This window comes from Urocitellus parryii, unplaced genomic scaffold (genome assembly GCF_045843805.1).
Source record: "Urocitellus parryii isolate mUroPar1 unplaced genomic scaffold, mUroPar1.hap1 Scaffold_2285, whole genome shotgun sequence".
NCBI lineage: Eukaryota > Metazoa > Chordata > Mammalia > Rodentia > Sciuridae > Urocitellus > Urocitellus parryii.
The window spans coordinates 21060-36172 of record NW_027552369.1 but is presented as its reverse complement, the minus strand read 5'-3'; positions in this window follow the sequence as shown (position 1 = coordinate 36172).

The following is a 15113-nucleotide window of genomic DNA, read 5'->3' as shown; positions in this document are numbered from 1 at the left end:
GTAATGAACTGTGTAATGGTAAATAAATGTTACGGTTCTTTTTTCTCAAATACAAATTGCGATTTCAAACTGTACCTTAGTTAAGATCATTATGTGAAACTAAATGTCAATAAATATAAAATGCCTAAAAAAAAGAATGTTATATAAACTGGGTGTGGTAGCACATGCATGTAGTCCCATTAGCTTGGGAGGCTGAGGCAGGAGGATCACAAGTGCAAAGCCAGACTCAGCAAGTAAGCGAGGCCCTAAGCAACATGGTGAGACCCTGTCTCAAAATTTAAAAAATAAATAAATAAATAAAAATGAACTTGGGATGTGGCTCAGTGGTTAAGTGCCCCTAGGTTCAATCCCTGGTATTCCCAAATATTATACAAGTAGAATCATATGGTAGGTAACTTTTAGGGAATGATTATTTTACTTGGCATAATTATCTAAAGATTCACTGATATTCTTAATAATTTGTTCCAGTTTATTGCTGAGAAGTATTCCATGGTATGAAAATGACACAGTTGCATAATTTCTATTGCATTCACCTATTGGATTACCCACTGAAGAACAGCGGGGTTGTTTCCAGGTTTGGGTTATTATGAATAAACTTGCTATAAGCATCTGTATGCAGGTGTGTGTATGTATGCACACATGCATGCATGCTTGTTTGTGTGTGTATATAGTATAAGCTTTCATTTTTGTGGGATAAGTGGCCAGAAGTGCAGTTGCTGAATTGTGTTTCACTTTTAAAGAAACTTTTGAACCCTACTGGCTTTGAACTTGTGATCCTCCTGCCTCAGCCTCTAGAACCACTGGGATTACAAGCATGTGCCACCATACCTGGCTGGTCCAGATTTTGTTATTTTAAAAATACTTCCTTTCTGATTTTAGTTTCAGATTATTATTATTTTAAAGCACACATTCTTTAATTTTCTGAAACATTTTGTGTGGGATTACCATTATTCATCAAAAGTTTAATGGAATTCACTAATGAAGCCATGTTCACTTGGAGTTTTTATGTGAGAAAGATTTAAATTATGAATTCATGTTAAAATAGATGTAACTAGGGCTGGGGTTGTGGCTCAGTGGTAAAGCACTTGTCTAGCACACATGAGGCACTGGGTTCAATCCTCAGCAACACATAGTAAATAAATAAATAAATAAATACAATAGATGTAATTCTCTTCAAATTTTGTATTGCAATTCCATTGATTTATTAATTTTTGCCCCTGGATTCAACCCCCAGTTCAAAAAAACAAAACAAACAAACAAATAGACAATTAGGTTTGGGAATTCTATTTCATATTTTGTCTGTTCTGATCAACATTGCATAATGCAAGTAGTGTTTTCCATATTTTTATGTGCTTATTTACCATTGTATGTCATTTTCTGTGAAATGTCTCTTCATATCTTTTTACTATTTTCTATTTGCTTGTTTGGTTTTACTTTTAAGTTCTCAAGTTCTTTATGTATATAGATACTAGATTCTTTTGGTCAGATATGTGATTCGAGAATATTTTCCCCTACTGTATAAACTATATTTCTATCCTTTTAATGGTCTCTTTCATGAAACAAAAGTTTTTTTTTTAACATTGATGAAATCTGATTTATCAATTATTCTTTATATATTATGCTTTTGGTATCAAGTAACTCTAAGTATTCTTTGCCTAATCCCGTATCCCAAAGATTTTCTCCTAAAAGTTATATAGTTTTACATTTTATATGTAAATTCACAATGCATTTTGAGTTAATTTGTGTATGAAGTGTGAATCTTTGGTTGAGGTTCACTTTTTGCCTTGTGAACTTCCAATTGTTTCAATACCATTTGTTGAAAATATCTTTTCTTCACTGGATTGCTTTTGCCCTTTTGTCAAAAATCAGTGGGCATATTTGTGTGTGCCTATATTTGGGTTCTATGTTCTGCTCCATTGATCTATGCCTCTATCACTCTGCCAATACCACACAGTTCTGATTACTGTATTGCAGTTATATAATAAAAGTTGAAATTGGGCACTTTAATTCTTTCTGCCGTTTTTCAAAAGTGTTTTTAGTGATTCTAGTTCCTTTGACTTTTCTACCAAAGCCTGGGCAAGATTTTTTATAGATATAATCTTTTTCTCTCATCTATTTACCCATTATAGATATATGTTGTCTATATATAACCATAACATTTTACTTGGATTTTGATATAAATTGCATTAAGTATATACATCAATTTGGACAGGCTTGACATTCTTACACTTGAGTCTTCCAATTCATGAACATGCTGTGTCTCTCCATTTATTCTGATTCCCAAACATTTCTCTTATCAACATTGTGTAGTTTTCAGCATACAATTCCTTTACATATTTTGTTAGGTTTACACCTAAGTCTTTCAGTTTTTAAGCGATTGTAAATGGTATGATATTATTTCATTTTGGTGTCACTTGCTCTTGCTAGTGTATAAAAACACAATTTGGGTCTTTGTGTGTTATTCTTGTATCCTGCAACTTAATGGAATTGCTTATTCGTTATAGGAGATTTATATGGATTGTTTGGTATTTTTTATGTAGAAAATCATGTTATCTGTGAATAGGGACAATTTTGTTACTTTCTTTTATGTATGCCTTTTATTTTCTAGTCTTGCCTTATTGTGCTAGCTAAAAAGTCCAACACTGTTGAATAGGCATGGTGAGAATGGATATCCTTGTTTTGTCCCCACTCTTAGGAGCAAAATATTCAGTCTCTCAATTTTAAGAATAACATTTTTAAAAGATACTGTTTATCAAGGTAAGGAAGTTTTTTCTTATTCCTATTTTTCTGAGAAATTTTTTCTTTTCTAATATAATCTCAGTTTCTTTGAAAGAGGCTTTTCATGTGAAAGAATGTTTTCTATTGCAGCCAATTTCTTTGAAATAGGTTGAATTATTGAATTGTCAGTAGGCGCAACATCAGAAGTATTCCTCAAAAAATTTGTTGTGTTCCATTTAGCCATAAAGAGCAGATGCATTTATGAAGGGTTTTGAGTAGTGTTCTTCAAACTTGGTGTCATAGTTGGAAATGTCAAAGATCCTGGAAGCAAACTAAGTTGCAAATATAAATTATCATGATAACACGAATAGATCAAGAACCAGTGCAGGGATGAAATACCATTTTTAGTGAGAAACTGCATAATCATCAGATTGTGAAAGGGAGAAAATTAAGGAAAAAATTAAGTGCTGTAGAATACTACAGGTACATATAGGGGCTGTGGGTGGTATATTGTTTCTTTGAATTACCACAGATATTTCTTGTTCAGGCTACAGGTTTCCTAGATATTATTGTATTGGAGGATACTATAGTAAATATGAATTCTTCAAAAGTCTTTGTAGCTTTAACCAATATCTTGAATAGTCAGTAGACGTACTGTCTTTGCATAGTTACAATATTTGAGGGCATATCTCCCCAAATGGAAGCCATCCTATTATTCTGTACTTTCCATTATTGTTTCTGGGCATATCTTACTTTCAGTCTGATAGTTATTTGTCTATTAGTTGTTTGTATACTTCCTCTGCTACATAATTTTGGTTAATTAGCGTTGAAGATGGGTGGCTTTAAAGTTATTGATTTGATAAATCTGCTAGGGTAGGCTTGTTGAGGAATTGTGGCCTCAAGACCTGGTGATTTGGGTTCCCTGGTAAAATCAAAGGATTCCATAAATGTGGTCCATCAAGCATTGTAACTGTGCCTGATACATAGTAAGCACTTAGTAACACTTCTAGAATGAATAACGGGTACAAGCTGTCTTAGCTGTTCTTCATTAGAACTCATCTATGGAGTTCTAAAGAAAGCCTTGGTGTTAAGTACTCTAATTAACATAAAACCCAGTCAAATTTATGCTAAGATAACTTGAAGAAATAGCCATTGAGATATATATTACCAAAGTCAGGATGTTCTGAGGACAGGTTGTTTGTCATCATGCAGCTGGAACCATTTTTCTATATAATATAATAATATATCAGGCTAGAGTAGGCTGGTGTTGGGGTTGAAGAAGAGAACTGGGTGTAGGGAAGAGAAACAGGGCAGAAAACAGGATCTTTATTGCTGAACAACTACATGTATGTTGGAAGAATAAGCTAGTGCTTCCAAAATTGCATGTTTTGACAAACAGAAAATGGCACTTATTATATGGTATACTGAAAAACTGGACAAGATTATTCAAAGTTGAAGCAACTTGCCCAATTCTCTGAATGCCCCAGGTCTTCATGGTCATTCCATGGTCAATTCAATATTTCATAAACCTATAACCCAGCAAGAATAATTATCAGTGAAAGAAATCTTTTCCCCTATTGAACTCAGTTATTGGGCTAACTAGAACAGTAACATAAAGAATAAATTGTGGGTAGAACCTGAGAAACACCAATAGATTCAAGATCAACTTTACTTACTTAGAGTGTTCCTAAGTTTAATATGATTGATGCATTATAGAACCTATGTGCATGTCTGGATCATACAGAACATATAGGACAGGGTCCAATAATTCTACCTTTTTAAGTAGAACTCTTTTAGGGTTATTACAAAAGCAGCAGTATATCAGATGTCCAGGAAATTCTGTCATCTTATTATTAGAATAAAAATGTGATCTTATGATTATGAGGGCCACATAAAGATTTCATGAATCAGTTTCTGAAAATGTATAAGGTATTTAATATGTCAAACAGCAGAAACATGTTGTCTGAGACTCATCTGGTCTACAACATTCCATATATTGCTTTCATTCATTCTAAAGGCAAAACCTAGTTTTATAAAAAACAATGTTTGAAAATTTTTCAAAAGAAGATATGGAAATAGTCAACCAGCATATGAAAAGGTCTTCACAATTTTAATCATTTGGGAAAAGCAAATTATAATGGACTATAACTACAAAACCTTTAGTGACCAAAATTAAAAAGACTACAAACTCCAAGTATTGACAAGAATGTCAAGCAATTGGAACTTTCACATATCGTGGTGGGAATATAAAAAATGATAGTTACTTCAGAAAATAGCTTGTCAGTTTCCTATAACATAGCATACATTTGCCTTATGAACCCAAAATTCAACCCCTTATTTATTTTCTCAAGAGAAAACATGGACTGGGGTATAGCTCAGATGGTAGACTGTTTGTCTAGCATGCATAAGGCCCTGGGTTCAATCCCCAGCACCAAAAAAAACAAAAACAAAAACAAAAACAAAAAACAAAAAAAAAACCCAGAGAAAATATATGGCCACACAAATAACTGTATACGAATGTTCATAATAGTTTGATTGAAAATGGCCAAAACCTGGAAACAATCCAAATTTTCATTGATGGGCGAATTGACAAAATTTGTGGGCATGTCCATCAAACAGAATACTAGTTAGCAATGCAAAGTAGTAAGTTACTGCTATATGTAAGAATATGAAAGAATTACAAGAATATTGCATTAAATTAAAGAATATAGATATAAGAGTGTACATAGTGTATGCTTCCATTTATATAACACTCTGTAGATATTAAATATATTTGAGGTAACAAAAATCAATTAGTGATTGCCTGAGAATTGTTTGGATAACTGGTTGACTGGCATGGGTACAAGTGAATTTTGGAGGAGTAGGATGAAAATGTCTTATATTTTGATTGTGGTAGTTGTTACTTCTGAGTGCTATATAAACTTGTCAGAACTCATAATAAAGTACACTAAAAATGACTAAATTTTATTTTATGTAAATGATATTTCAAAAATACATGTGTTTGGAAGCTTACTGCCTCATTTCACTTATATGAAGACTGATATAGGTGTCTAATGTACTTTTGCCACAAGTTGTCATTTATGTGTTGTTGGAAGCACTTGGCCTTAGGTACTTGACATAAACATGGGCCCCAGGTCCCAGGTTAATCATATTCACATTAAAATTTTCTTTCAGTTCTAAAACTGCTTTCTGGTAAGTGGCATACTTCTCTAGTGTAAGGAAGTGACAGATAGTGTAGGGCTACAGTGAGCATAGCTAGAACTTAAGGAAGAATTTCAAAATAAGATGATGAGCCTAGACTTTCATGGATATAGTGAAGCAGTTGGATCTACATCTATAAAGGGGGTGGGTGTGGGCCATAATACTCTAAAATAATGTTTTTTGGCATGTTATTTCATGAGCATGTTAATTCAATGACCTCTTCTGCTAATGTGGGATGTGTAAAAGAGTATCCATTTAAACCAGGATAATCATGGAATCAGGCCAAAGTGCACCAGCCAGAGTGCACCACCCAGAATTTTCTAATATAAAATGCCCTTTTCCCTACCCTTGGTAAGTGACAATAAAAGATGAACCTTCCATTCTCACCCTGGCAACCTGGTTAGTATGCAAAGGAACTTCCAGAGATGAAGTGGCACCTGGGAAAAAGGGGTTAGCTCAGATGCTGGTGTGGTCAAGAGGCCTGTGACATAGATGTCTTTATTTCTTTAGTTTTGTGGATACATCTGTATTTTTACCCTAATGCTTAATAGTTCTGAAATAATAATAAGACTCTGATTGATCCACTCATTGGTTTCTTCCTGAGACTTGCTGAGAACCTAGAGTTTGAGGCTTAATTTATCCACTCAACAAATTGCATAGACTATGATTTTTTTTTTTGTGTGTGTGGTGCCGGAGATCAAACCCAGGGCCTTGTGCATGCTAGGAAAACACTCTACCAACTGAGTTCTATCCCCAGCCCTCTATGTTTTAACTGGTTGAGCTATTTAAAAAATTTATTAGCTTGAGAGGGGTAGGGATTGTTTGACTCTCCTCATGCCCTGCCAGAATCAGAGGTATTTAGAATCCCTCCAAATCTGAGGTTGCACATTGTTAGTTAGTTTCCCTAGAAATGGAAGTGACAGGGCAGTGATGCTGGTTGAAAGCACAAGTTCACAGCTCAGCGTTTCACCTGTGGCCCTGTATGCATCATGATGGGACACTAGAGGGTACCCTTGTGCTGCTAGAAGTTGAAAGCTTTGGGTGTAAATACAAGCCATACTAACTACAGCATGTGGAGAATTTTGCCCAGTCTTCTGAGGGACTAATCAGGTGGTGGTCTTGAGGCTTGGGCTATGATAGGGAACATTAGGAAGGAGATTAAATACTCATTAAGAATTCAGGCTGTTGTGGCCTAGCTTTCTAGGCAGAGCTCACTGGGCCATGGGTAAGAGAGGAGTTATTAAAGGAGCAACCAAAAGGGAGGTAGATTTTCAACTACTATCTATATGCAGACATCCAAATTTATATTTCCAGATTTTTCTTCTGAGCCTCATTTATATATCCAACTGGATATATAGACACTGGAATATCCCTCAGATACCTTGAACTCAGTTTTCAAAATAGAACCAATATTTTCATTTCTTTCTATATTCTCTCTTCATACCCTCATCCCATGCTACAACCCCACTGATGATGTCATGTCCCTTCCCTTTCTTATGGACCTGCTCATTTCCCAACATTACCCATCTCAGTAAATAGTGGCTCATTATTGTTCAAATCATCAAGCTGGTGGTACCAATCTTCTTTCTCATCAACCTATCCTATCTTGATAGTTTTTATTTATTTTTTGGTGCCAAGGATTGAACCCAAGGGTGCTTAACCCCTGAGCCACATCCCCAGCCCCTTTTTGTATTTTATTTAGAGACCAGGACTTGCTGAATTGCTGAGACTGGCCTTGAACTTGTGATTCTCTTGCTTCAGCCTCCCAGACTGCTGGGATTTTAGGCATGCACCAATAACTGACTTGTTAATTCTTTTCACCACAATATCTCTTGAATTTGCATAAATTTCCAAATTCCCCATTCCCTGCCACCATCTCCTCCTGCCTAGATTACTGCAATAGCCTTATAGATATTCTCTACATATCCAGTGTTGACCTCTCCCATTTACTGTCTAAAATCTAAATCTAATTATGTCATATCTTTGCTTGAAACTACTTAATGGGTTTTGTAGCCTTCAAAATGATGTTTAAATGCCTTAGCATGGGATTAACTTATGCCACTTTGGAGACATCTAAATGTACCATTTTAGAGAAACTGGGGATGAACCCATGAATGAAACATACAGAGTTTCTGCTCTCACGGAACTTAACTATTAGGGTCATGACATGAATTGAGCTTAAAGTGCCAAAGAAGGCCTTTCATGATCCAGTTCCGGCTCACTGCTCCAGCCTGTGATCTTCTCAATCCCCTTCCTCTCTATCTTGCTATCTCCTCACCACTCCTTCAGATTCAGTTCAGCCAACCAGAGCTCCTTGTAGCTTCTATATGCTTCTACTCTTTCATGCCTCCATGCCTTGGGACAGGCTATATTCTTTCCACATGCAATACCTGCCACAACTTCTTTACCAGAAAAATTCTATTCATCCTTCAAAACTCATTCAGCTGTTATACATTCCAGGAAGCCCTCCCTGCTTAACTTTATCCTTTAATCTTATGTTAAGTATCAGTATAGTTCCATAGAATCCTGTGTCTACCTCTAGAACAGCATTTTCCATCCTACTATTATAATTATTTACTTCTTTGTGTTTCCCTTCTTTGTGAGAATCTATCACGCAAAGACCTTACCCCAAAGTCCAAGGAGAGGGCCATGTTCCGCTGCTCATGTTTTTAGCCTCTCATTTTCTATGTTGCCAGCTAGTACTTGGACTTATTTTGACTCAAGGTCTTTAATGCAATTGTAACTTGTGACCCTTTGTTCAGTGTCTTTCATTTTTAGCTATTTTCTCCATCACTGTTCTTTAGAAAGCAAGGGATACACTAACAAAAAGCTGCAGAGGAGGTTCATCTGCCTGCCTTTCAATATTCCATGCTGGTACACTTTGTCCAACTGCTAGAAATTGAACAAAATGATGATGTAGGACTGACAAGTGGCATTCTCTCATCCCTGAGTTACTGGACCAGCTCTGAGGGACCTAGTTATTCTCCAATTTGGACTCACATGGAGACATATAGTCATTTCCTTTACTCAAGAGACTAAAGATGAAAGCTGGCTTTGCCATTTCAATTATGGTGTCATAACCTTTGGTTTATTCAGGGTTCCAGTTATATTCTATTATTTCTTGAATGACATTTTCTCTGACCTCCTGGAAATGAGACAAAATTAAGTTTTAATGACATACTCAAATACCCATGTATGCCCTTACCTCACTTTTTCTTTTCTTTTCTTTCTTTCTTTTTTTTTTTTTTTTTTTTTTTTTTTGGTACCAGGGATTGAACTCAGGGGCACTCGGCCAATGAACCACATCCCCAGCCCTATTTTGAATTTTATTTAGAGACAGGGTCTCACTGAGTTGCTTAGTGCTTCTCTAAATTGCTGAGATTGGCTTTGAACTCAGGATCCTCCTGCCTCAGCCTCCCTGAACCACTGGGATTACAGGTGTGTGCTTCTGTGCCCAGCCTTACCTCACATTTTATCCTAGTTGATTCCATCTAGTTCAACCATGAGAATTACCAATTTCATACCTACCATTAGAAGTAATCTTTTAGTGTTGAATATATGAGGTCCAGATCCTCTGCCATTGGTGTGAACCTAGGGCCAGTAGCTAGTCGACTCCATGGTCAGGGAGGGTTCCCCACACCATATGCCTATATGCCTACAACCATGTAGAATACCTACAGCAGAGTGGATTGTTCTGTAAAATTTAGAGAATTACCTATCTACTATAACAGTATGACCTCAGTCAAGAGGAGGCAGGGGCAGTCTGTGACACTGTGAAACCAGCCCTGGAGGGGACCATATGATTTGTGACATAATAACAAAATAATCAAGAGTAATAAGAACAGAGCTAGCTACCACTTCAACATCTGCTATGTCCCGGGAAACATTGAAATGACCTACCATCTGTACACATTTTTAGTATTTCCTTTAAACATTTTAAGAGCTCTGGAGAGAAGACATGATCCTCATTTTAAAGAGGAATTAGCTGAGGTTAACTGAGGTTAACTATGGCGAATCATGCAGATCTTAAGTGGTGGAGTAGGGGTTAGAACCTGGGATTTCAAAGCCCACACTCTTTCCATTAGACTATGTAACTTTCAAGAATACATTATGAACTTTAGATGCATTTTCTCCTGAACTTTTGTCTCCTGGTTTCTTCTAGAAGAAGTATCACTTATGAGCTGCAGAGGGGAGTAAAGAGAAGGATCTGCAAGGAAAAATACAACAATTCAAATAAACTAAAATCCCAGTTAGTCATCAAGTTTTCTCAAATCTGTCCTCAACTAAATGTCTCTGTAGGTCTCTAATCCATTTCTTCCTTTCTGTGCCCATGTCTGCGCCTTTGTTAAGGTTCTCTCATCTCTACTATTGAAATAACCTCTTAAATGGCCTCTATGTCTCTGATCTCTCCTCCTTCAAATATTCTCTTCTGATATTTTCAAAATGCAGGTCTGATCAGGTCATTCCCCAAATTAAAACTCTTCAATGGGCCTCCATTACCAAAGGCAAATGGCAATATCAATTATTGGATTGTTATTTAACTTTTACAGCCTCATATACTATACTTCTAGCCAATTCTTAGACATTTTTCAAGCATAGCATGCTTTCTTTGGGGGGAGGGCATTGGAATTCATTGCTATTTCAATTTCTTCTGAATGAATTCAACATTTTTATTACATGTAGATCTTATTTAGACCATCTTTGCCTACATGCAGACTAAGTATGACTTAGATAAAAATCTCACATCTATGTGAACTTATGCTTCTACATATTTTGGTTTCTAGTTTTGCTTGGGCCTTCCATGCTGTAGTAACTACTAGTATTAGTTGTCACTAATCTGCAAGGGTATGAAAAAGAGTTAGAGATTCAGAAGGTAATATGTGTGAATGAGGGACTTAGGTTGAGTGAAGGAATAAAAATAGAGTTCATGTAGGGATAAGGAAAGGATTAAAGGAAAACAATAAAAGTGTGAGGACAGCAAGAAACAGCTGGAGTGAACTTGTAGTTACTGAAAGAAAAAGTCAATGTGGAGTTGCTACAGAAAGCATCAACAAAGCAGGACGAATAAGACACAAAAGAAAGTGAGTACTCCTTCTTGCCTGAAGGTGGAGTTCCAGTCACAGATTTAGGGGGAATAGAGCCATAGGTAATAGAAATTTAGATTGATCAGAGAGAAATACCATCTGTTTGTTCCTTTCTGTCCTTTCAATTTGGATTTTTTTTTGTATCTGGACCTGTGTTTTGCTTTGACCTCTGAGGAAGAAACCCTCATCTTTGTCCTGGCAGAGCTAATGACTGCATGTGCATGGTTAGCTAATTCCACTTCTTGCTTTTTCAGAATGTTGTTTCAGTAGATATCCTTGTAGTCCATGTTATAAATTTTACCCTATATTTTCAACTCCTTTTTTCTGACCATTGTCTTCTCTTCCTACCTTTACTTCCTCCCTTACTCTCTTTATAATGCAAATAATAAATTACACACACACACACATATTTCCTACTGGTATCAAGTTCCTTTTCTTATGCCTATAATCATAAGAGGACTCTCTAATTCTCAAAACATCTATCCCTTAATCCTGGCAAATCCATGAGCTATTGAATATCCTATATGTCTTTTACTATCAAATTTCAGTAAAAGTTAGTTCACATTGTTGCCTCTGCTTTCTCACCCATACCATACCATCTGTCTTCTGCATCTTCCAGTTTACTGTAACATCCTATTTGAAAGTTTCTAATAACTTCCAAATTGTCAGGATGAATGTTTCTTTGAACTCATCCTCCTCCATGTATCTGAAATATTTGGCATTGGTAATCACCTCCTTTAAATTCTCTTTTCCTCTGACTTCAATGATATTTTTAGTCTCTGAACTACTCTCCTACAACTTCTTTTTCTCCTTAACTTGCTCCTCCCTCTTCTTATCACATAAGTGTGGCTATCCTCTATGGCTACCCCTTCTGATCTTTTCTCTAATTTTGAGAATGATAATTCACACACTTGTACAATTTTAACTATCCTCACTATGTGCTTGTCTTCCAATATTTATCTGTATATCCAACCTTTTAAACCTGAATATCCATGTATTTGATGAATTTTCAACTTGGATGCCTTTTAAACACCTTATATTCAGTTATATCCAAAGCTGAATCCATTTGCCTTCAAACAAAACCATCAGGCCCCTGCCTTTCTTTCCTTTGTCAATAGTGTTACTCTTGGGGATGTGCATGAAGTTGAGGTACACCACAGTGAATCTCAACACAAAATAGATTCTACCATCATATGTAACTACAAAGAACAAATAATAATTTAAAAAATCTACTTTAGAGGGCTTTCAATATTTGTTATATAATAATTCAAAGTTTTAATTTTGAAAGAAAAATAAATCAGAGTGTTAGAAAAAAGAGTGTTACTCTTTTCCTACTCACCCAAATGAAACACTTTGGATGTATCTTTGACTCACTCATCCATTCTTTCAGTAAAGATTTGACAGTCAACTATATTACTCAAAAAAAAAAAATCCACGGCACACTCTTCACCATAGAATGAAATCTAAATTCCTTTCATTAGCAATATGTTTCACAGCATGCCCCCACCTTACATTTCGTGATGTATGTCACTTGCATCCTGTCTTTCAGACAATAGGAACTATCCATTCTGTGAATATACACTATGACATGCCTTTAAACTTGTATATATTTTTCTTGCAATTTGGAATACGATCATATTGCATACCACAATTTGCTTATTAAAATCCCACCAATGTTTCTAAACCTAGATCAAATTCTTCTATCTTAAAGAAACATTTCACATTTCTTCTTTATTTTATTTTTATGATTTGTTCTTTTTAGATACATACCACATTTTTCTTACCAATAAAGAATTTATCTATTTCCTCTACATCTGTAACATGCAGTTGCTTGCTTATACTACTTGCCAATTGTTCACACGAAGTGGCAGGGTTTGTTTCTGTTTTTGAAAAGGAAAGAAAGACTACAAAAGAGGAGTAAAAACTTTGGCTTAACATTATCATGAAAATGTCTGAAAGATAGAAGATCTGAATTGGAAGACACGACCAAGGATGTTCAATTCAATCAAGGATGTTCAATTCGGGAGAACAGCTTGGATTTGTAAATTAAGGATGCGGTGCCCTTTCTTCATTCTTCATAAAATAAAGTGGTTTTAGAGTAGAGGGACATTTCAATTACATCTCAGAAAAGGGAATAGAGCCAGAGATAATTGGAAATTGACCAGTGAAGCTGAATACTTAGAAAATTGTGTACAAAAATGTACACTTGAAGGAAGATTATTTGGAAGTATATGCTAATACTTTACAATATGCTTACAGAAAGAGAAGTGATCCAGTAGGGCTGACAGGATTTATATGCAAGGAACAGTAGAGGTCCGACATATAAAATGAAAGATAACACTTTTTCTGGTCATGCAATAGTAATAGCTGAAATTAATTTCTTAAAAGCTTGGAAATTTGGCAGAAGTAAGCGGAGGATGAGCAAATTCATATAAGTAAGAGAAGGCATTGAAAATGATGAGAAACGGTCAAGAGGAGAGAAGCTCAGCTTTCATTTCAAGCTGTCAGAGAAGATTGGTACAGATGAAAAAATAATTTAAAGAAAGCTCTCAAGGAAAGAAATGAAGCCAAATGCTTTGAAGAGAAAAATAGATATTTTCAATTTTAGAACAAACTAATGGAGAGCACAGAAAATGAATAAATAAATTAGAACAGAAATAGGGAAAATCAAAGAGCAAGTGACAAATGTCTGCAATAGTTTGAGAGAACCAGCATAATATGGGGAAGCAGCAAAGGCAGGTAAGGAGACTGACATTTCCTTATGTTCAGGAAGAAAAGGTTATCATGTGTTTGAGAGATTATAGACAAATAGATTAAAGTGACTTTAAGCCAGTTATGAGAATTCTTTATGGAATTCTTTTTTTTCCTTTAAATTAGTTTTTCATCTGTACCAATACAGGAATGGATCTAGGCTAATACTGGGGTACGCAGAACCAAGCAGCAAATGAAAGGGTGAGTCAGCCACAGACTTCACAGCTCAAAATGTGAGTGAACATCATGAACAAGGTGTTGATGAGAAAATCTGGATCCATAGTCCTTAGGGATGCAGCACAGTGGCAAATATACCAGCTTTGGGTTTTAGTCCTTTCTGTACTAACCAGCCTTGCAACTGTGAGCAATTTTTTTTTTTTTTTTTTTAGTTTACAGAGCCTTGAATTTCTCATTGGTAAATTAACATTACATTGCTGCAAAGCTCAAATGAAACAATAATCATTAAAATATCTTGAACAAAATTTGGACACTATTATGCCAAGACTTTTATGGATGGGCTGAGCAAACATCTGTGGGTTTCTATAGCACAAGGGACAAGAAAGAAATGGTCGACGTGATAAAACGAGGAGGGTGAATAATATTTGAGCAAAAAGAAACTTAGAAACTGGATGTCACTGATATTTCTAAACAATGTTTTTTTTCTAAATCTTCCTAGTAGGTCTCATGGTAGCATGATTCATGATGCGTGAGACACATCTAAAGGCAGTCTAAAGGAGTGACAGGTGATCCGTGAGCTTCAAAGATTATGCAGGAAGTCAGAGAATATTTAGTATTTTTAAAATCATTTCATTTGAACAAAACTAAAATTATATATATATATATATATATATATATATATACACACACACACACACACACAATATTCTATTCTGGTAAGAGAAGGGCCTATACCATATGAATAAAACATAGCTATGTTTCTTTGGACCTTACCCTCTTCATGTCTCTCTGTGCTCCTTGGGTGTTGGGAAAGAAATGAATAATGTTGAGGAAGAGATCCCCTTACCCCTGAGAGCCCTTGTTATATCCATACTAAAGATACGACTTCTAAGAAAATATATGCTAAGTGTGAGTGAGATTGCATGTTAAAATGAAAAAAAAAAAAAAGAAAGAAAGATCACTCTATGATGCAGGTCTTCTCCAAATCCCTCTTGCCATGGACTGGTTAAGGTCCACATCAGCTCTCAGATTATTGTAATGGCCTTCTTATTGGCATGTTGTCCAATTTTTAAACTTTTGTTTTTTAAAAAAATTTTAACCTTTTCAAAGTTGTACATTTTGTTTTGCAAAAGTGATCTGTCTAAAATATAATGCTGAACATTTTACTGGCTTGCTCAAAAT